Source organism: Palaemon carinicauda, chromosome 35, assembly GCF_036898095.1.
Source record: "Palaemon carinicauda isolate YSFRI2023 chromosome 35, ASM3689809v2, whole genome shotgun sequence".
In the NCBI taxonomy this organism is placed as follows: domain Eukaryota; kingdom Metazoa; phylum Arthropoda; class Malacostraca; order Decapoda; family Palaemonidae; genus Palaemon; species Palaemon carinicauda.
Genome location: NC_090759.1, coordinates 23,116,403 through 23,140,546, shown reverse-complemented (window position 1 = coordinate 23,140,546; position 24,144 = coordinate 23,116,403). Strand labels below are relative to the sequence as shown.

Genomic DNA, 24,144 nt, shown 5'->3' with positions numbered 1-24,144 from the left:
AAAGGATGTTACAAGCTTTAGGGCTCCAACAGAGAAAGTAACCCAGCTAAGAAAGGAAATATATAAGCTATATATAAGCTATATACGAGACGTAATGAATGAAAACATACTAGAAATTTTAAGAGCAGTAACATCGTTAAAGTAGGTCTGTCATATATAAACTATGAGAAGACACTTATGTCAACCAGTTCAACATAACATTTGCATCAAGTTTTAACTACCAAAGTTCCACTGGTTCAACCTGAATAGGAGCATCATTCCTTAATCTAGTCACAATTAGAATAAAACTTCTAGAATATTGTGTAGTATAAAGCCTTATAATAGAGAGGCATGGCTGTTCGAATTGACTGCGTAATTATTATTATTATTATTATTATTATTATTATTATTATTATTATTATTACAAGGAAAGCTACAATTCTAGTTGGAAAAGCAGGATGATATTAGCCAAAGAGCTTCAAAAGGAAAAATTAGCCAAATGAGGAAATGAAGCAAACAAATTACAAGAGAAGTAATGAACAATTAAAATGAAAGATTTCAAGAACAGTTACAACATTAAGTTAGATAATTTATATGTAAACTATAAAATTGTCAAAAAACAAGAGGAATAGGAATAAGATAGCAAAGCAAGAGAACTTTACCCCAAGACAGTTGAAGACCAAGGGCACTACCCAAGACTAGGGAACAAAGGTTTGATTTTGGGGTGTGCTTCTAGAAGAGCTGCTTATCATAACTAAAGAGTGTCTTCTGCCATTACTAAGAGGAAAGTAGCCACGGAACAATTACAGTTTAATAATTAGCCTCCTTGAGCGAAGAAGATTTTTTTGGTAATCTCAGTGTGTTGTCAAGTGTATGAGGACAGAGGAGAATGTGGAAAGAATAGGACAGACTATTCCGTGTATGTGTAAAAGGAAAAGAAAAATTAGCCATAACCAGTGAGAGGGATCTAATTTAGTACTGTCAGGCCAGTCAAATGATCCAATAACCCTCAACGGGTAGCTGGTACAGTCTGGAAAGGATGATCGGAATTATGAAAATATTATGTAACATGCACAAAGAACTAACGGATAGTGGTACCAGAGATTAATATCAAGATAAAAAATGGAAATGTAATAGATCGCAAGTCTTTGTCCAACAAATTAAGAAAGATGAGAGTCGTAGCTGAAGAACAGAGAACAATACTCGAAACGGTAAAATGAAAGAATTAAAAAAATTCTTCAGGATAGATTGATTGCCGAAAATCTTAAGACCTTATCTATAAGCTATTTTGTGCAATTGAAGAAATTTCTAATCAAGAATTACACGTAGAATTTTAACTGAGTTTTATGTAGTTAAAAGAAAACTTATTAATACAAAGTTCTGGATGTTGAAGAGCTACGAAAATTCACCAACACCAGTCCGCACTGGCCATCATGGTGATGAAAATTGGCCAACCTTCAGACATGAATTTACACGTCTGAGGCCTTTTTTCTGCAATGTACTAAAAACGGCTGCATTTGTTATTGCTGTATATATTATATATGTATATTGAATGTATGTATATATATATATATATATATATATATATATATATATATATATATATATATATATATATATATATATATATATATATATATTATATATATATATATATATATATATATATATATATATATATATATATATGTGTATATTTAATCATCATCATCATCTCCTACGCTTATTGACACAAAGGGCCTCCATAGACTAATTAAACCCATAGAGAATTCATTGGCTAAGTTCATAATATATATATATATATATATATATATATATATATATATATATATATATACATATATATATGTATATATATGTATATATATATATATATATATATATATATATATATATATATATATCTTGTATTGAATAAAATTTAGAATAGCAGAAATGTAGTTATATGGAGAGTTATTGTAGATGAAGTGCTGGACCTGTGTTTTGAGAATTCTCATTCATGGGGTAAAAATTGAGAACAAGTTGGTGAGAAGAGTACTTTATACCTTTATGAGACTTGTATGGGCGAGAGTAACACCTAGAATGGGTGAATCAATTGGAAAATTTTTACATATTTGTTTTAATAGCCATCATCATTCATGGGGCATGCTTTGTGCAAGCTAGAGGTGCATAGTGCAATGTTCGTATGAGGTTTTAACATGCTGCTAATGGTATAGGCATATGAAGTTGATAATGAATTAAATAACCGTTTTGAATAACTTTCACATATATGGATATTGTAACGGGCAAATAATTGAGCTATTTATTCATATCATGGTAAAGTGACCTCATATATAGAACATTTCATTTACTCTAGACTCAGTATTTAAGAGTGTCCGCTTGTACATCCATGAAAGCCCCTTTTCTGATAGGGCATTACATCGAATCACACTACATGCAGTAATTGGTAGCCAGATGATTTCTTCTGTATTTTGAGTGATGACTTCCTGGTATGTTTTAGTAACATAGCATTCTTTTATGAGATTTTTTCCTTGTTTTATAAGATTTTTTTGGCAGTCTCATTTAGTGCTGTCGATATTATTATTATTATTTTTTTTTTTTTTTTTTAAAGGCCTGTAGAAAGAAACTGAGAGCTTAAACATTCTTCTTAGCTGGAAACCAGAACATAATAGTATCGCGAACGTGTCTGCTACTTTCATCTCATCCAATAATCTTCAATTCCTTCCTTCCATTTGGTTTGCTCAATTTTCTTTAGACCACTTGGTTGAATAGTTCAGCATGATATCATGACATTATATCCCATTTTTTGAATAGCCAAAAGTTAGATGAAAGTTTCTGGTATGATGGTAATTTACATATTAACATGGAAAATTAACCAGTGCATTAATTCAGGCTTTTGCTAAAAGATATTTGTCAAGCCATTTTCATGCAAGGGTTGACCAAGAGCGATTTTTTTTGTCATCTCCCAAATTTTTACATTTCATTAATGTATAGCGTGCTAGCATCTAATTATATCAAGGTGCCACACTATCAAACAGTGTAGTATCATTGTTTTCTTTATCTTTATTGTAAAACTGTTACACCTCTGACATTATAATAATTGACATGGGTTACAGAGTCTTTAGTGCTTTGCTACTTTTCCTTAGAGTTTTAACATTTTTGACGGTTAGTTTGTATATATGTTTTTCATCTATGTGAAATTAAACATAATCTTTATTTCAATAGGGAATTTGCCCATCTGTCTTCTGGTGTCAACGTCTCATGAACTAGTGCAAACTTCCCAGCTTACAGTGCATTAGCAACCAAGCAAAAATGTTCTCTTAATATACAAGGTAAGTTCGATTAAAACATTATAAAGTAGAACAATTTACAGTGTAGTAAAATTAGGAATCCTTGATATAAATTATTAGAAATGTACTTTGTAAGTACGCTGTGTTACAGTAGATTAGGGATGTCATTATGAAACAATTGGAAATTTCTTATAAAATCGCAAATGGATATTTACAGTAGCTGTATTCAGACAAAAGAAATTGTTATATACGAATGGGGCACTTCGTGTGATTGCCTGAATGGATATTTTTAACAGCAAGGATTTTGTTGACATGAAACTGGCAATGCTGCTTGTGGGAAGAAAGAAACGCAAAAATGCCTGATTAGATAGCAAGCATAACATTTAAGAGTTGATACAATATAGGATGTGTAAAAACTGATCACCCATATTTAAAAGTGGAGGGAGAGACCAGGTGTTGAAAATAGTCCATATTTTTATATCTAGTAAAAGAAGGTCTTAAACATATGAGCAAGATGATAAAATTACTGGTCACTGATTTGCCAATACACGGATTGGGTGTTCCCATGATAGCTATAACACATATGCAGCAACCAAACTAATGTTCGGAGTAGCTTAAATTTGGGCACATGTCATTGTTGTTGTACAGAGTAAAAGTGGTTTATTACTATAATGGGTCGGGGACACAATTACGATTCTAAGGATGCACAATGCGTAACTGTGGATATTTTGCTAATTATGTCATTATGCTGCAATTACAACCTAATTGCCAACAGTCCCGTGAATCATTACTGTGTCGTCAAGTTTGGCTAGGTGCGCTAAGTGATGGTGGGTGTTTTAAACCGTTTAAAGCTTAGGAATGGTCTTGCTTTTGCAACAGAATTATGGTGATGATCACCAATTACGTCAAAACAAGCTATTGTGGCATACATATGTCTGAATCGCAAATGTGTGATTGAGCCATAGAGCTCCAAGCTTAGTTTTTTAAATGAAATGGTGGATTTTTTCATATTCAGGTTCACTATGCTTGGATTTTAACTTTGGTTGGATTTTTGTGAAGAGTATGAAACCTATACATTTTTGGAAACCTTTTAGTAAAAGCATTTCGAAAAACAATGCTTCCATTTGTCCAGAGTCCCATATGGCTGCCATCTTTAATTTTACAAAATGGTTACTGTGAAAAACGTTTTAACAATATCTTACCTTTTAGATGACTTGGAGCTTTTATTTTTACAGTTGAACTACCATTTCAAGGCCAAGAAATCCAATGCCAATATCACAGATATGTTGAGACATTAAAGTTGTTGCAAATACTTGTATCATCATATGACAAATTAGTCATACAACCGTCCATTGGAACACATAGTTCTATGTGAATACAAACCCTTGTCCTTTAATAAGAGGATGCTTATACTGCTGTCAGGAAAGCTGGATATGGCTGTTAAAATTTAAGAAAGGCAGTGGTAGATACTACTAGGTGGCTTGGAAGCCATGCTCACCCAACAGGGGACTGAGCCCTCTCTTTGCTTTCAGTCGCTGGATGGTACAGATATATTTCCAGCTTCCTTAACTTGTTTTTTCATAGGTTGCTCTTTCTTTTGGATGATGGTGTTGGGAAGACATCATGGCAAGGGATATTTAAAAGGAAGACAGGTTTGCAGTAGTTTCCCGATAGCTGTAGCTGTGTAACAATTTACTATGCAAACCTGCCAATATCCATATGCTTGTTCCTGTTGGATAGCATTTATGGTTGTTGTTTATTCCCTCACGTGTGTGGCCTTGTAATGATGATGTATTACCAAGGATATTGGCAATGCTAGACATTAATGTGCAATGTTGGAGGAAGAAGGTTTTACTGGCACTGAGTGTGAAGTAGAAGGGGCAGACCTGTCTTCCTATTTCTGGAAAGATGATATCATCTGGTTGTGCTGTCTTTACATGGAGTTCTCATGACTTCTTCCCCGTTGGAATGTCGATGGTAGCCTGAATGATTCCTAGGTGGGGAACTTTGTGTTCTTTCTCTACTTCTGCCTCACCGTCTCATCATACTGCCGATCGGGATGGAAGGGCTACCCCCTTTTTTTCTACTTATAGACGAAGTTCTTTAAAAAGACAAACTGATTCTAGTAACATACGCGTAACTTCTACTGTTTCTCTCCATGTAGGAGAGACGGCTACTCCTGGAGTCAACTTAAATCCCTTCAGCAAACACGAAGATGATAACAACATTTCAACACAGAGGACTCCTGTGTGCATATCCATGAACACTTCTATTCTCGTGCCTACAAGCCCTCTCCAATACTCATTCCCATGAGAGCTATACTGAGTGAGTGTACTTGCCTGTTTGATGCACCCTTTAACTTCTAAGGCTAGAGACTTGAGAGTTTTATGTTCACCAGTGCACCCTAGACATACCTGATGACTTTTAACTAGATCACCACTCCAAGGATCTCCATAGATACGTTCAAGGAACATACCACATGTAGGATCCCAATGTGTTAGACAGCTGCACAATGGCTCCCAATAACAAGAACCTTATACACAAGCAATATTTTTACGAGATCCTACCATGCTCCGAGACTAAACAAAGACATGGAACCTTAACACTAGTTCTTGCATAGAGTCAAAACAGGTGACGTCTCGGCTACTTCTAGAGGAGAACAAGAAGACCAATTAATAGGAAGTGTTTACATGCGACTCCTACTATATCCCTCCCAAAGGAATAAACAGTGGTACTAAGTATATATATCGGTATGCAGGTACGGGTACTCGCAAAGTGTTACCTATGCTTTTTCCACAAGAAGGAGCGCATTTACTGCCGGTAGGAATTAAGGGTCCCGCCATTCCTAACCCTTCCTGGACAATCTCTCTCTCCCCTTCGGAAGCAAAACATCTGCATTCACTCCTTTGGCACCAGTATGTTCTTACCTTATTTGTGGTGTGATAGGATATGAAGCGTGAGCTTTACCATTGCCGAGTTTCAGTGTCAGTACACTGTACAAGTGCTTACACACCTGCTACCTGTGCTCTATTGCTTAATATTCCTTTACATGTCTTTTGTTGGAAGAGTAGTGCTGTACCAAAACCCAACCCTCCCCAGGGAAGGTGTTATGATATGAAATGCAGGAGCTTACACTGCTGGTACTAGTACTATGCCTCATGCAAGACCAAGGACAAGCACTGGTGATCAAAACATTGGCAGCTGCCCTTGTCCCTCTCCTGTGCTGGGATGCTTCAGTGACTTCAAGATGCGAAGAATCTCGAAAGAATCGCCAGTACGAATTGAGAGCGTTTCCACTTTGGAAGATGATGCTGATACATTGTCCCCCCTATGAGAGATAAAAGGTTTTGTATCAGAAACTTTTCCTTCCCAGAGAATACGTATCGGTATGAGTAATAGCAGTTTGCAACTTGGCATTACTGCTCGATATTGTAGGAAACCGAACATACATACCCCGTGCAGGATAATAGGCACTGCCCTCCATCCCTCCCCCCCTTTGTAGTGCTCTGGATATGGCAACCCAGCAGAAGGAGTGTAGGGGAACATAAGATTGGTATGTAAGAGGACGGATCTTACGACATGATCACCTCCGGCACAATCACAATTTCGGTCGTCTGTGTCACTACCAGTCTCCATGATTCCAGCCTCCCATGTCGTCAATGGTCTCCATGTGCTCCATCACTTATTGAGCGGTCTTGATATGACCAGTTACCCCGGGATCGGTCTTCTACTGCATATACTTCTCGCATACCACTCAATTGGATACCTTGCAATTGGATCATTCTCGTCTGTTCTTTAGTGACTTGAGTTTTAGAACTTTTAGCATATGCTTCATTCTTGAACGGGTAAGAGGTCTTCCTTGTGGTTCTCCATTTGTGAATTGTCTTCATGGAAATGTTTCAATTATGTAGTCTCCTTTCAATCTGGATTCATTGCTTTTGGTCTCTACAGTCAATTTCCCACTGATTAGGCCATGATCAGGACCCATGCTATCAGAAGCCATGCAAGCATAAGAACCATGATATCAGGAACCACACGTTCGAAACTAACACTTTCAGGAAACTGTTCTGTCCCAGCGAGTCTTCCAACACACCAGAATCCTTCAACGCTTGAGATCTTCTGATACTTCAAAACTCTGAAGACCTAGATCTTTCCATACTCCTCCGAGACCAGTCCATTGCTCCGATATTTGGCCAAACACCAAGATCTTCCAACTCATTCACGTATTTGGGATTTGAACAAGATTTTTCAGACCCAATCTCAGCACCCATTCAAGCACTGAGAAACCAATCTCAGCACCCATACAAGCACTGAGAGGCCATATTGTGTTGCACGGTTGTCAGCAAGGATCCTTGCCAGCCATGCACAACACGTGTGGTGCTTTAAGCTTAGCATGGTACCGTAAGCTCACTTTTGCTCTCTGAAGGGGCCTTTGGCCTGAGAGCCTGAAGCAGTTCAGTCAACGAAGGAAATCAGCCAATGCATGTTAGTCCTTTTCTTCTTCGACTGGGAATTGCCCTGTTCGCAGCCGGTCGGCTGGCGAAAGTCTGATGGTTTGTCAAAGATAATCAGAAAATCACAGACCCTACGGCCCCCGATTTTAGAATGTTCCCTGCAAAGAGAGATCTCCAAGATTTACTCTATAATTACCAAGTTCTTTTCCCTCATTTGTAAGTTGTTGATCAAACCTTTCCTGTAGTTCCTCAAGGGTCCCGGCCGGAACGCCAATATATGGGTGTATAGGAAGAAAGACACAAAATTCTTCTTACTTTCTTAGGGTAATTAGTAAAAGTAAATCGATTTACCAAAAACAGTGTTCCCTACAAGAAAATGCAGTATTTCGTCTCTTATCTTAAATTTTGATAATTGTTATATTTTGATGTAAAACAAATTGTGAGTAATGGCATTTTATAGATTCCAGAAGTCACAAGACAATATATTACACGGTAAATTACACCCTTCGCCCTTCAGTCCTACCACAAACCTCATAGAGAGTATGTGTGAGTTTGACCTCGGACATTAACTCATTTTTACATCTGTTTTTCTCGTTTTTGGCAAGAACTTCACCATTTTAAAGAGGAAAAGATAATTTCAACATCTCACTAACATAACGAAGAAGAAAATTCGCTCTAATAAGAGTTCAGAAGTGGATAATATTGGTGAAATTATCGGATTTAGTGAAGGAGAGAGATGATGGAGCGACCGTCTCGCCTAAAGAAGCAAGATATTGAGCAAAGGTATCTTTATTTATGATTAAATTATAATAAATAACTTTTTTATGGTTCATTAACCCTTTTACCCCCAAAGGACGTACTGGTACGTTTCACAAAACTCATCTCTTTACCCCCATGGACGTACCGGTACGTCCTTGCAAAAAACTGCTATTTAAATTTTTTTTTTGCATATTTTTGATAATATTTTGAGAAACTTCAGGCATTTTCCAAGAGAATGAGACCAACCTGACCTCTCTATGACGAAAATTAAGGCTGTTAGAGCAATTTAAAAAAAAATATAATGCAAAATGTGCTTGAAAAAAAATAACCCCAGGGGGTTAAGGGTTGGAAATTTCCAAATAGCCTGGTGGTAAAAGGGTTAATGACCAGAAAGGAACATGAAACTCGTAATAATCATGATTTATTGATATTGTCTTTGTAAAAATACAATGAAAAACTTTGAATGCCCGTATTTCCAAACTATACATATTAACCTTCAAATTCTATCCTCTCCTTTAGTTTTAAAGATATGGCATTAACATTGGGTCTATAACTTGGAAAGACATTATAAAACAATAAAATAGAGCCCATTTTTCCAATTTTTTTCATATTTTTTTCTTTTTCCATAATGAAAAAATTCATTTCTACCAAAAGCAGACTTTTAGAAAAATCTATTTGTAATCTATGTCACATCTATGTAGGGTATTAATCCCAGGTCTTAATATTAAGTATCAAGTGAGGAGATAGAATTTGAAAAACACTAGTTATAAGATAAATCGGCCTGGCATCGCAAAACCGAAGGTCAAAGGCAAAAATCCTATGCAGTTCGGAGATGTCCAAAGTCACCTTATTAACCCTGGAAAGGTATGATGGGTCGTATGGGACCCCTACAGCATTTTCAAAACCTGTTTTTTCCCCATAAATCATCAGCTGTCTCGAATATGGAAGTGATCGACCTGCAAGGGGTGACTAGTCTACATGCCATTGTCTGCTTTAGGACTGATTTCCGTCTAACTTCCCTCCTTCCCCGTTTTTTTACCTCCCCCCCAGGGGTCGACCTCGACCCAGAAATACCTTTATAGGGGTAAGTGATCAAACAGCAAAGTTATTACATAATTATAAATTGTCGAACAGTGTTGATACTTGTTTGGTTCTTTATAGTTGGAAAGTGTGGGTGGATGGTGTGTCTACCACTTGCATGACATTGGTTTTGGCTTAGATGCCATATATTGCCATGAGGTCCATTTTCCCTCAAATGCTAATTTCTGAATTTTTTTTATTTTTTGCAAATTTGATTTTTTTCTATTTATTTTGAATTTATCTTCAATAATGGCCAGCAGGCAGTATTCCCTCGGCATGGATGTCATCATCACACTTCTAATGGAGTTAAAAAGAGATGTTGATGATAATATGGAGCTTGCAACCCCATTCTTCATTTCAAGTGATAGATTGGGCTGTAAGAGTTGTTGCGGTCTGCGGCCATTTTGTTGACATACCCGAAAGGTAAGTTGGCATATCTCCATATATTCTTGTTCTGTATAGAATTCGTGATATTTTGGTATATTTTAATGCATAAATATCATATTTTATAGGAGATACAATGATTTTCATAAGAAATTTACATTATGAAACTAGGCTGTCAAAAAATGACCTTTAGATTTCGCCCCTGATATAACAGTAAATTACATATTAGTGCACATTTTATTATGTATTTCTGTTCTAGGATAATATGAGTTTATTCTATAAAAAAATTAGCCTCTTCCTATTTCATTTGGGTACCCAAAAAAATTCATGAAATTTGGACAAATTAGTTTGGCCAAAAAAAGTTACCCTTTTTTTCTCATTTCAGATCTAGACTTCTATGGGTCCAACTCATTTCCAACAATTACACGCTGTTGCTTTGCCATCTAAGAAGGTGTCCCTAAAGGGATTTATGTGTATATGTATATTTCTATTTTTAGTGAATATTTACGTCGTCTTTTTTTTGTATACTTAAATTTTTAATATATTTCCAATAAATAGTTATTTTGTAGATGGGTATCATTTATATTTTCAGTAGTTTTTAGCATTCTTTGAAGTATTTTTAGGAAGTCAAACAATACAGATTGATGCATAACTAAATTTTTCCTGAATTTTTTTTGGAGTCGGGGTCGCGCGCGACCAAGTATACCCTTAAAGGGGTGTCCGAGTAGCGTACCTATCCAGGGTTAAGTGATATGAATATCGAAGTCCTGTCCTTAGAAAACCGTTTCTAATCAGCGACCAGCATTCTCCTTACCTTCTGGTGTCATTGGAATATGAAAATGGAATGATCTACCCTAGTAGCTGCATGGTGGTCCTTTTTCTTAGGAACTATTCACCTCCGAAAATTTACAGCCACAGAGGTATCCAGGGAGGGATAGGGCTCCCACCTGAGTATCCTGTTCATCTTGGGGAAATGATCCACTGAAAAATACTGCTGCTTTTCAACCTCCTGATAATGCATGCAGTGTTAAAACTATGCAAGCTATCCAAAATAGGGTTGATGAACAGCAGTGCTTCTATTCGTGACAGTCAACAAAGGGCTCATTTAATAAACCCTTCTTAAGCAGGTACACTCTTGTGAATTCATCAACATGGTATAGATTTTTGCAAAGTTCAATCCAGGTAGGACAGTTTGAGCAAATATTCGCAGTTAACAAGGACGGTTGTGATCCATTGCTTGAAGGAAAGGCTTCTTACTTCAGGTTGTCTTCATCGCTTGATTGGCTGTCAGCTCAGCTAAACAAGACACTCAGTATTTCCTAGTCCAAGTCTATCAGCAGCATTTGAGGACGCCTTCAAGCATCCCTGGAAATTCTGTACGTTTATTCCTTTCCGCCCATTTTCCTGTTTTGCTGATTACTCAACAGTAGATAGATGACATCTAGGCTCAGCATAACCCTGATCTCTCCCAAGCGGCCACACACTGATGGTATCTGGACCAGCCGTATTCTTTCTTCCTTCGTCAGGGAAGCTGCTTAATCTCCATGGTAAAGAAGAGCGCTCAGCCCTTTATAAAAATTTTCAACTAGGATTCAGGTCAGGACTATTTGCAAGAGTCTTCTAAACTCATAAGGAGCTTTTAGGGAGCTTAAGCCACTGAGAATGTTTCTCAAGTTCACGGTCTTTCAAGCAATCCTGCTCAAACCTTAGTGACTGGAAGCAGATAGGACTTTGACCCTAGAGACCATCACCTATTACCTTAACTCTGACGAAGCATGTCTGCGTCACAACTCTTTCTGGAGGATAGATCTCCATCACCTTGTTTCAGGTGTTAATGGTCAGGACCTAGAACTCAGCCATTCATGACTTCAAGTCCTCCTTCATCTCTTTCCTGGGAGGACACAACAGCTTTTTTTTTACAATAACGGATTGAATGAGGAAATATCCTAAAACAAAGTTTTCCTGGCTTCATGTGACATTCAGACTTGCTTCTCCGGCTTGCAAGAAAATGAAAGGAGAGCATCCTGGACTCTAGATGACAAAAATTAACATATGAGATCAAACACAGCTCTCAGGAAGAACCTGTCGGGCAAAATTCCAGAAGATAAGAGTTGTGTAACAAATAAACCCATCTCTGTTCACTGCTTGTGGGGTTATGAATCCGTGGCCTGTCGATAGGAGCAGATAAATTTTTTAATTAATTTGTGTTTTCCTTAACTAAACAAACCTGAGTCCTTTTAGATGTACTTCCCACCTCCCATCCTGCTAGTTCTAGGCTGAATGTCAAAGTGAGAGCTCAGTGGCCTGTTGGGTGGGTGGGCTTCCCTGCCCTCCAGCAGTAACTACTGCCACCTATCAAAGTTTTAACAGCTGTATTTAGCTTCACTGAAAGCATGTTCCTATTAAAGGACTCGGATTTGTATAGTTAGAAAAAAGTATAAATCGCTGAATTGCGGAATTTAAGGACCAATCACCTTGAAACCGGAGATGGGTGACCAGCAGGCAACATTGCACTCACAAATGGTAGCATTCCCATTGTATCCATTGCGGCAGACAATGCACCTGAGCAAGCTGATAAAAATTCAATCTGGACTCTTGAACAATGCCAATGCTAGATGGAGGTTCTTAATGGTAACACCAAGAGAGTTCAAGAGTTAGTTTAGCTGGGAACTCGAAGAAAAACAGAGCATCGTGCAGACCTTGTGCCAAGTGCTCTCCAGAAGGAGCGTAATGTTATTACAAAGATCAAAGCAGCCATACTAAAACTTGGAAAACTCATTTGCTGCTTAAAGTGACAAGCTACACAAAGTGATTGCTCATGCCTATGTCCCTGATGTGACTGATCAAAAGCTGTATGAAGACTACATGTCATAACAAATCAATGGAGATGTCAGCCTATGGGCATCAGTAAAGGGGATCAACAAGATGTTAATTTCTTCAAGCAAGAAAACCACAGTAAGACTCCAAGACAAGATTATAGATCTTAAGGACTCCAAGACAAGATTATAGATCTTAAGGAGACCAAGGATTTGTATGACAGACAGACAGTCCTGATCCAGGAGAGACATCAACCAGAAAGAGGACATGGAAACCATGAATTCACTCGACATCAAGAGCCCTTTTTGCTCCAGATAGCACAATCCTGCTATGACTGAACAAATGGAAGTCAATCCACCTCAGCAAGTTGGCAACAGCAGAAACTCCACAGAAAAGTCATCAGTCAGAAGATGGGATGGACACAACACCAGATTCTCCAAGTCACGAGATAGCCCTGTTGGGTAGAATGGTTCCTCTGCGGAAGAATCCCAAGAAATCAGCGTTCATAGTGTCATTCCAAAGATCTCTATAAATGCTTCAATGACAGGCTGATATCTATCAACAAGATTATGATGAAATCATCTTTGAAAGAGTAACAGATCAGATTTGACTCGGCTAAGAACTGTCGCTCAGAAAGTTTATGCTTCAACTGAAAAGGAATACATTTTGACCATAGAAAGCCCCCTTTCTTTTATAACCCAGGAACCTGAATGGTGTGCTACCCTTAAATTTGCCACTCTTTGGTGTAAACTTTAGTTCTTCCTTTATTTAAAACAAATGGCTCTAGGTCATTTAGAAGTTGATATATTGACAAGAACCTTCATTTACAGTAGCTATTTTTTAAAATACAATATGGCAGCCATATAAGTATCAGGACAAATTAAATGGAGACAATGATTTTCTGCTGGCTTATACAATATTTTCCGAAAATGTATGGTTTTAATAATCTTCACAAAAAAAAAAATTGCAAAATTACATTGTGTACTTGACTAAATTATATACTGTGCAGGATTTTTATTTTAAATTCATTATAATAGTTAAGAAGTCTTTTCTCCAGGATCTCATTTTCATGTACAGCAATACAGTACCCATCTTTACTTCGGTTCAGCATACATCAATTACGAATTAACATCGGTTATCCGTAAGTATCTAAAACCAAAGTAAAATACACATTTCGCTGTTTTACTCGACTTTACACAAGTTTATACATCGTAGAATAACAATGAAGTGCTGTACTGTACTTCACTGGGAATACATGTTATAGGTATTTTTTCGTGTTCATTACTAATGGGGAATATGCAGTTTAAACCACTTTTTTTGGGGTGAAAGTCCGAACTATGTTGAAAATTGACTTAATCTCGATTCTCTTTGAACCAATTAATGATGTAAGCCGGGTATTACTTGAAATATTCCATTCTGTGGAATTTTCAATTTTACGTCTTGCATATATCTTGTTGTAGTCTCAAAACGTCCTCCATTTTTCCTTTCCGCACCGCAGTGCACTGCACTGTTGTCTTCTGAGAAGCAAATGTTTCTGAATCTTCATTTCTTAGTATTATTGCTTTGTACACTTCTTTTGAGTCTGTATTTGATATTACTTCAGTTAATTTTCCTGATGCTTCTAGAACACATATTTTGTGAATTCTTAAAACTAATAACATTAACAAAGATAGTGACATTGTGTGGCAATGATTCATAATGGTATATGGAAGCAAACCTATAGTCACCACAAAGAGTCCCGGTAAAATAAGGCCCACCCTCTGATGATGTCATAAATCACATTGTCTCCCTTGTTAGCAGTGGTCGCAGTGTGTCCCATTACAAATTTCAAACTATACTAACCTCTGTTAACCCGAGAGACAACATAATTGGCTATGACATCATCAGAGGGTGGGGCTTATTTTGCCTGGAATCTCTGTGTCGACTATAGTGGCTCCGCAAACTTTGATGTCGCCCACCCCTTCCAGTCCTAGAATGGAGATTGCAATGATGATGATCAAATTATAAGTTGCTGTTGCCGCTTACTAAGTATATTTATACATTATACAGTGAAGAAAAGAAAGGCGTAAAGATGGGGCATGCATATTTATGTTTTAGAAGAATAACAAAGTGGTTGTGAGTTACCCAAGATCTGAAAATTCTGTATAAAGGTATTGTGAATTACCCATAGATCTGAATATCCGGAATGTTTATTGCCGATACAAAATTTTCAATAGGATGTAGTTGGTAGATTTTAAAATCACAGTATCGTCAGTTAAGTACATGTATGATTTAAGTGGGAAATGACATACCTTGGAGTTGACTGTGCTTTCAGTTGGTATGCGACTAAGAAACCTGTTACGTGGTCATGAACACACCACAAAACCTTGTTTTACATTATTGGAATTACTAGATTTGTACTGAATTTGCAATGCGACTTTTTGCTGACATGCTATGTACAGCAATTTAAATACTGAGAAGTTTGATTTTTTGCCTTGCCCTTTTTTCTTTTACTTTTTTTAGAATAAGTCCAATATGGATGAGGCTTAACGGCGGTATACTAAATATGTTTACCATAATTCTCTCTTAGCAGTGTGGTATTGAAAAATTCTCCGTATTATACTCAAGTGTTTTACAATAATGTTCTCGGTATGACATATTTGTCTTTTATTCATTAGATTCTACTCATATTTGAATCTCATCAATCATTGCAAAGGCAAGAGAGGAGAACAAAAAATGTTTTCCTGAAGAATTGTTTTCTATTCTCGTTGAATGTAAAATTAGTGTTTGATTCGTAGTTCCGTCCACTTTTCTTCTTAAATTCATAATACCTATTTCTGTTTTGCCATTACTTCGTTCACCATTTCTCATCTAGACATGGTTTCTATTCGTCTCATAAACACTTCTTATAATTTGACATCCTCGTGTTTGACATTTTTATTGTACACAAAAGTATACTGTGTACTGTGTTAAGCCATTGTCAGAACTTACTTTTCAAACATTGGTTGACTTCTGCTTCTGATGTTTGTCCTTACTTGACTATCATATTTTTAAGGTTCGTATATGTATTCTAGTGATATGGTAGGACTACTACATATGTCCAGATTTAAATTTACACGACATATTATGGTTATGCTTCAGTAATCAGCATAGCTTTTCTCCTATCATTTAGAATGTACGTTGTGATATATCTATATTTTGATTATTAGAACTTTTATTTGTTCTACATATTAACCTATCTTTTAATTTTTTTCCGGTTTCGCCTGTCGTCTCTATCTTGAGCTTTTAAATCAATGCTTCTCCATTCCTCATCTCCTACTTCACGCTTCATACCCCTCAGCCATGCAGGCCTAGGGCTTCCAAATCTTCTAGTGCCTTGTGAAGCCCAGTTGAAAGTTTGGTGAACTAATCTCTCTTGGGGAGTGCTTATTTTAGGTTCTTAAAATTTTGAAGACTGGAAAATTGAAATTAATTTGTAGTGTAACGGTGTTTCTAGTGAAATATCGTTGATATTAAAAAAAAAATGTGAATTAGAAATCAGTGAACATGTTCTTCAAAAAGGAATCCATCCTAGAACAAAGGAAAATACAAAATAACCATCTAAAGAGTTATCAGAAAATGTTTTTGAACAAAATAGAAAAATAACTAATCATAAAATGACACATGAACAGTGTTAGAGAAAATACGAATCGGTAAAAAAAAAAAAAAAGCTAAATTGGGTAATCAAACAAACAAAAATATTTGCAACTGAAACAGTAGTGAGAAAATAGGAATACGAAATCAATCAATGTGAAGCCTTTAGGAATACAAACAAAATACCGTCTTGCTAATAAAAGGGTAGTTTAAGAGAGTACCATGTATTTTGTATAGTTAAACATAACTAACCCTTCAACCCCAATGCCAGTAAGAATCATTTATGAAGCCAAACTCTTAAACGTTCCAACAATTTGCTGGAAACGTTAAGAAATAAATTTCATCCTCGAAAATGGCTTTCCCGAAAAATATTACACAATTATTTGGGTCTAATCACCCCGTCGCTACAGTGTATTTTACAACTTCGAACTTAGAATACGTTATGGTGGAATTACCTTCGAGGAAATATAACGCTGCGAAATATTGAGACTTGTAGTCTACTGTCGAAAGGAAGAGCGAAATTTAGTCCCACAAACATGCAATTTAAGGATCCCCGAAGAGATGGCGAGGAGCCACTTAAATTTCCAAGAAACCTTTAAACATCAAGTTTCTTGGCGTTGGCGATGGCTTACAGGGACTTAAAATCCTACCACATTCTCCTTTTAGCCTTTTAAGGAACCATGGAATGCCAAAGGAAATTATGCTTTAGTCTTATTTCTTCCTTTTTTTATGGTGATAATTTTAGCAAAATTCACTTATAGTTAGCGATAGTATTTTCTGTTAACTGGTAAATTCAGTGTGTTAAATAATTGTGTTAAAATATTTTTTTTCTAAATCGATTTTCATTTCTATATTTCCTACCTTATTAGTCTTTCACATTATATTGATTCTTTAAAATAGTTTTACCCCTCCAAATTGCTTACGCTTTGAGGGTATAGGACTCCAGTGTAAAAACTATTCGAAATATTAAGATGACATAATGAATGCTGGCTAACAAGAAAAGTGTGTGAATATATATATATATATATATATATATATATATATATATACATATATATATATTTATATATATACACAGTACATATATATATACATATATATATTTATATATATACACAGCACATATATATATACATATATATATTTATATATATACACAGTACATATATATATATATATATATATATATATATATATATATATATACAGTACATATATATATACACACAGTACATATATATATATATATATATATATATATACAGTACATATATATATATATATATATACAGTACATATATATATATATATATATATATATATATATATATATATATATATTATATACACAGTACATACTGTATATATATATATATTTATTTGTATTTATTTATATTTATATATATATATATATATATATTTATTTGTATTTATTTATATTTATATATATATATATATATATATATATATACAGTACATATATATATATATATATATTATATATACACAGTACATATATATATATATATATATTTATTTGTATTTATTTATATATATGGTAGCCTGACTACTGGTCGAAACACAATTAGTAGAATGACAACTCGTCGAATGACAATTCGTCGAAATGACAATTCGTCAAAATGACAATTGGGCGAATTGTCCATAGTCTATGATAATGGATAAAACATTCAAGCTTCGACTTTGATTTATAAATGTGAATATACTGTTATTAGTTTCTTCGTCCTTTGAGCCCGACACAAAGTATAGCAATGGTAAGGTTTTATTTTTAGCAATTAGAGCATGGATAGTGTACACAACTGTGAATTAACTGGAGTGCAGTCAAATGTGCCATCACAAAACCAAATACAGATTTGGGGTAAAAGGTCAAATTTCTAGCAGTTCCATAAATAGTCACATTTTCGTCTTCAGACAACTTAAAATTCTAACCTCTTGTCGTAACGTTTAAGTCTTGATCTTCTTGTACGGTCGTTTAACTATTCACATGTTGCATTATATACTATGCAGCCAGTCACCTATTCGGTTTCACAAGCACTTTGCTTAATTTCATTTACAAATTACAAGGCAGCATTTCGAGTATCATTTGGCGGATGGTAATCCCGTGAAGGATTTCCTTGAATCACATCATTAATAGTTTGTAATCTTGCTCCACACTCACTCCGTTTTTCACATCTCGAGTATGTTTTATCACAATGTATCTTATCAATTGTGTAAGACCTTCATGCAAAAGTTTTCTAACACCTAGCTCGGTCTTGATGTATTCCATTTAGCTCATGGGCTATAGTGGAATGATTGATATTAGATACTTAAAAAGAGAAATAGAAATTATTTCAAACTACCATTCATTTCGACGAATCGTCAGTTTGACGAATTGTCAGTTCGACGAATTGTCATTTTGACGAACTGTCATTTCAACAAATTGTCATTCGACGAGTTGTCATTCTACCAATTGTCTTTCGACGAAATTTCTGCATACCTATATATATATATATATATATATATATATATATATATATATATATATATATATATATATATATATATATATATATATATGATTTCTACATACATATATATATATATATATATATATATATTTATGTAATATATATATATATATATATTATATATATATATATATATATATATATATATATATATATATATGTGTGTGTGTGTATATATATATATATATTGTGTGTATATTTGTGTGTATCCTGTATGCATATATATGTATATATTTTATATGAATTCTATATGTAATATGTATGTTTACAATGCAGTATATTTATACTTTAATTATGTTCTACGTATATGATACATATCCTATATGTTCCCCAGTTTGCAATTTGGTTTTCGTAAAGAAGTAGGGCATGTGATGCCCTTCTTACAATCTCCAACGCTGTACAGAAATCCATTGATTCTGGTCATTGAGTTTTGTATGATTGGCCTTGATTTTAGTGTTGCATTTGACCGTGTTAATCATGAGGCTTTTGTTTTCGATTTCAAACATTTAGGAGTTGGTGGAATTTTTTATCATCATCATTGAATTTATGTTTAGTTATAGATGACATAGTTGTAGTTGATGGGCACTATAATGAGTATAAGAATGTGGTACATGGTGTTCCTCAGGGTAATGTTCTTGGCCCATTGCTTTTCGTTGCTACAAACAGGTTTTTAGCCTCGAAAACAAGCGTGTTGCATGTGTAGATGATGCCATACTCTTTGCTTTAATTCCATCTCTTGAATGTACATCTGGGATTTTTGAGTCCCTTAATAGAAATCTAGCTAAAATTTGTGCATGGTGCAAATTATGAGGTTTGAAGTTGAAGTAACAAAACTCAAAGGACAGTGGTTCCTGAACGCAGATTTCGGCATTGATAATGTTTGCTTAACTGTGTACGACTCTCTTAAAATTTTAGGCGGGATTCATGATAGCATATTTACTTTTGAGAAACAAATTCAGCCTGTTCTTTCTTCAATTTCACCAAAATAGCTTATCGAGAAGTCTTAACATTTTCGGTTATCAATCTTTTCTGAAGTGTTTTAATTCTTTCATTTTGTCTTGTTTCGAGTATTGTTGTCCTGTCTGATCTGTAACTATCAAATCTCATCTTAAGTTGTTGGTCAAGAACTTGCTGTATGTTAAATTTCTTACTCCTAGATATTAATCTCTGGCATAATCGTTCACTTAGTTCTTTTAGCATGTGGCATAAGATTGTGATTTTTCATAAATCTGACCATCCTTTGCATTCAGATCTTCCTAGACTAAAAAATGATAAAGAGAAAATCTGTTGAGTTTAGGTTTAATAATACAAAATAGGCACTCCCAGCTACATTGGGCAAGTCAATGAACAACTATTTAACCAAATGTGTATTGGAATCAGCACAAGAGGTAGGTGGAAAAGTTGAAAAGGGTAAAATTAAGAGATGAAACAAAATTAGGAGAACAATCCAAAACAATGAACTAACTAAAACCCCATGACATTTGTAAATACAACCAGACCAAAAGTGAAGAAGCACCAAAGGAAGGAAAAATCATTCATCAATTAAAAGAATACGTGGAACAGGGCACCAACAGAGATTTTCTTTTAAATAACATCAATGGAAATCTCAACAAAAGTGATGGAGTGATAAATATTGCAAAAGATTTCTATACAATAGTGATATAAGAAATAATTTTGCCAATAAAAATAACGAAACACCTGCGCCGGTACCAAAAGTAACCGTAGAAGTAAGTGAAGCAATAAAAGGCACGAAAAGAGGCAAAGTAGCAGGAGAAGATGGCCTAACATTTGATTTGAAAATAGATGGAAGAGATTTCATAGTAGTAAAACTGGCTGAACTTAACACATTTATACCTACTGCTTGGAAAAATGTAAGATTATACTAATTCTCCAAAATGGCAGAAACAAAAAACCTGAAAAATTACCACCATATAAGTTTACTCTCAATAATGTATAATCTATTTACAAAGATCATGTTAGGCCAAATAGAGAGACAACTAGACTTTAAAAAAAAAAAAAAAAGAAGCAGGCAGGTTTTCAATAGCGGACAAAATCTATGTAATTAACCAACCAGTGGAAAAAATCAATAGAGTATGACAAACCACTATGTATGGCACTGATAGACTAAGATGAAGCTTTTGATTGTCAAAACTTCAGCAGTAATGAAAGCCCTTCAAAGTCAAGAAATATACTAATCTTATGTTAGAATGCTTGAAGATATCAATATTGGAAGAATAGCAATCTTAAAACTACATAAGATGTGATAAAATTCCGACTGATAAAGGAGCTAGTCAGGGAGACCCCATCTCTTCTAAATTAATTTTGAAAGTTTTATCACATTTTGATTGAGGTGCTGATAGAACAACGTTGCTTAGAATGAGATATCTTTGTGTCTGAGCAACATAGACTATGCATGTCAAATTTATGGGTCAGCTACTAAGACTTTACTTGAAAATCTTAATGTTGTTCATAATATGGGGTTCCACATCTGCACTGATGCATACAGAACATTAAAATTACTGCCAGATCTTTTCTCAGACAGCATCTATAACGTTTAAAACGCTTCCAAAAGACTAAAATTACTGCCAGATCTTTACTCAGACAGCTTCTATAACATATATGGATTCTGGCAGCCTCTCCTTTCCATCTGCAGAGAGGAGTTGAGTGTGAGGTTTTTAGCTAAGTCCCTCGGTATAAGAAGTAATCCTAACAGCAATATTTTAGGGCTCTTTTAGATCGAGCTCCTAACAGACCAAGAGTGCCCAAGCCTTTGGAAGTATAGCTGAAAAATGATGCCAGTGAAGTAAGTTTGTTTACAGTACAGATAGCAGTGGTAGGATATACCAAGTCGCCCCTTGGTGTAATCCACCCTTTAAAGTATGTTTTATGGCAGGAGGAAAAAAATATCTTACCCAGTAAGGTAATGAAAAGTGAGTTTTTAGATCATTCGGCTCAATATTATGGAAAACATGATTTACGGGTGGTTCCAAATTGGTGGTAGGAGTTAGAAGCGCAGTTGTGGTGGGGGATATTGTTATTAGAAAGAAACCTCCATCCTCTTGTTCAGTATTTACTGCTGAGCTGTATGCAATAATTCTCGCAGTCTGACAAATCAAACAAATTATGCCAGGCTATCATCTAGTACAAGAGGTGGAGGAGTGGTTAGTAACCCTGCACTCTAGGGTAAATGTCAGTGTTCACTTCTGTTGGGTCCCTGACCACGTTTGGGTGTATGGAAATGAATGAGTAGATAAGGCAGCCAAGGAAGCTTCAGGGCTACTTAATCTATCCCCCATAAGTATTCCTTACAATGATTGTAAAAGCAAGATACATTTTCACTGTAAGAATAAGTGAGAAGCTCGATGGTCTGAACTGACCACTAATACGAAATTGAAACATATCCACCCTTCAATGTATAACTGGTCATCTTGTAATTCTTGTAGTAGGAGGGATGATATCATTGACCATACACATGCAACCTACAATTATCTAATGAAGAGTAGTGAAGGGAAACTGGCCCCTCTTTGTAATACCTGTCAAATGACAATAGATATCAAACATATTTAAATAGATTGTCCTGTTTTTAATCTTCAGATGACTACACATTTTCTCCAGGACAAACCTTTAAGAGATATACTGGGGGAAAATTGTAATACCCTGAACTTGAAAAAAAATTATACAGAGTATTAGTTTATATCATGAGCCTTAATTGATTTTATTAATTTATTTATTTAATCCTTTTAATCCCTCCTTATTTTACATTTAGATATTATTTTATGAAAGTTATGTGACTGGTTATACAAGTTAAAATGATATATAAGGTTGTGAGTGCCCGGGTATGGTTAATTAATTTGTATTATATAGCGCTGAATGGCCTTTGATGCCCCAGTTCTAGCTTAAGGCCTACATTTCATATTTAACTCCATTCCTAAATTAATTTACAACGTGTCTTGTAGTAGTTTTTAAGCATTTGGATAGGGAAAATGTAGGAATTTAATTTAATGGGGAATACCTTAACTGTAGGACTGAAAATGAGTACAAGTTAACTAAGATAATATTCAATGAAAATGCAGACAACAAATAAGGGTTATGGACGAACCTCTAGAGATTGTTAATGAATATATGTACTTAGGATAGACAGTTAGTGTTTCCCCATGATATATATGTATATATCTATACTTATGTAAATATATATACATGGACTCATGTATGATATATTTGTATCTATAGTATATGTATAGATATATAAGTATATACGCACATATACAAGTATTTATGTAGTGTATAGTGTTTATGGTATATATATTTAATGATATTTATATGAATATATATATATATATATATATATATATATATATATGTATTCTATATATATATATATATATATATATATATATATATATATATATAGATTCAGAGATAGATATACAGTATACATACCCACAGTAGGTGCTTTCATGTAGGCCTATACACACACACTCTCTCTCTCTCTCTCTCTATATATATATATATATATATATTATATGGTGACCAGAAAATTCGGTCCCAGAAATTATTTGTATACTGACCCTGAAAACCTTAATTTTACTGATCAGAATCAATGCGAAATAAAATAGAAAAGTAATTTTATTGGTAAAAAATAAAAAAGCCAATATATATAAACAGCAAAAAAAATATAAATATTTATGAAAATTCCTTTTATCGGAAATATCACATGAGAAATTAGGAAAATTGGGTCCGAGAAAATTTGGTTTCGAAAAATATCGATCCCAGACTATCAATATACATCCCCCCCCCTCCAAAAAAAAAAAGATAACTTATTAGAATAGATAAAAAATAAAAAGAGAAGAATAATTCTGTTAATAAAAACTCATGTATAAACCAGCAAAAAACATATTTATGCTGTTGCCTTTTATTAGACATATTAATTAAACAAGGGATTAGGGGTAACTCATTTAAACCATCATAAAATACATATAGAATATTTCAAAAGATTGGTTAAGGTTTGTTTATCTATCACTACTTGAGTGTGGTCAGGAAGTTGGTATGATTGGCCTCGATTTCAGTGCTGCCTTTGACCTTGTTAATCATGAGGCCCGTGTTTTCAAACTCAAATAGTTGGGAAGTGTAAAACAAAAGGGCAAAATTATAATCTGAATTTGAATGCATTCATCGTCCACAGACTCCTAGATTTTTTATAATTGTTCCTTGTCAGAATCTCTTGAAGATTTTTGCTAATTGTCC

General features: G+C 34.8%; 1 long non-coding RNA gene across 1 annotated transcript in view; it reads left to right on the top strand.

Annotated features, from left to right (window-relative positions):
• Positions 1 to 24,144, top strand: part of LOC137627662 (uncharacterized) — a 94,495-nt gene that overhangs the window by 55,886 nt on the left and 14,465 nt on the right. Inside the window, exon 2 of the long non-coding RNA XR_011041198.1 lies at positions 3,205 to 3,311. This is a non-coding gene — a long non-coding RNA (uncharacterized lncRNA). The remainder of the gene's footprint in view (positions 1 to 3,204; positions 3,312 to 24,144) is intronic.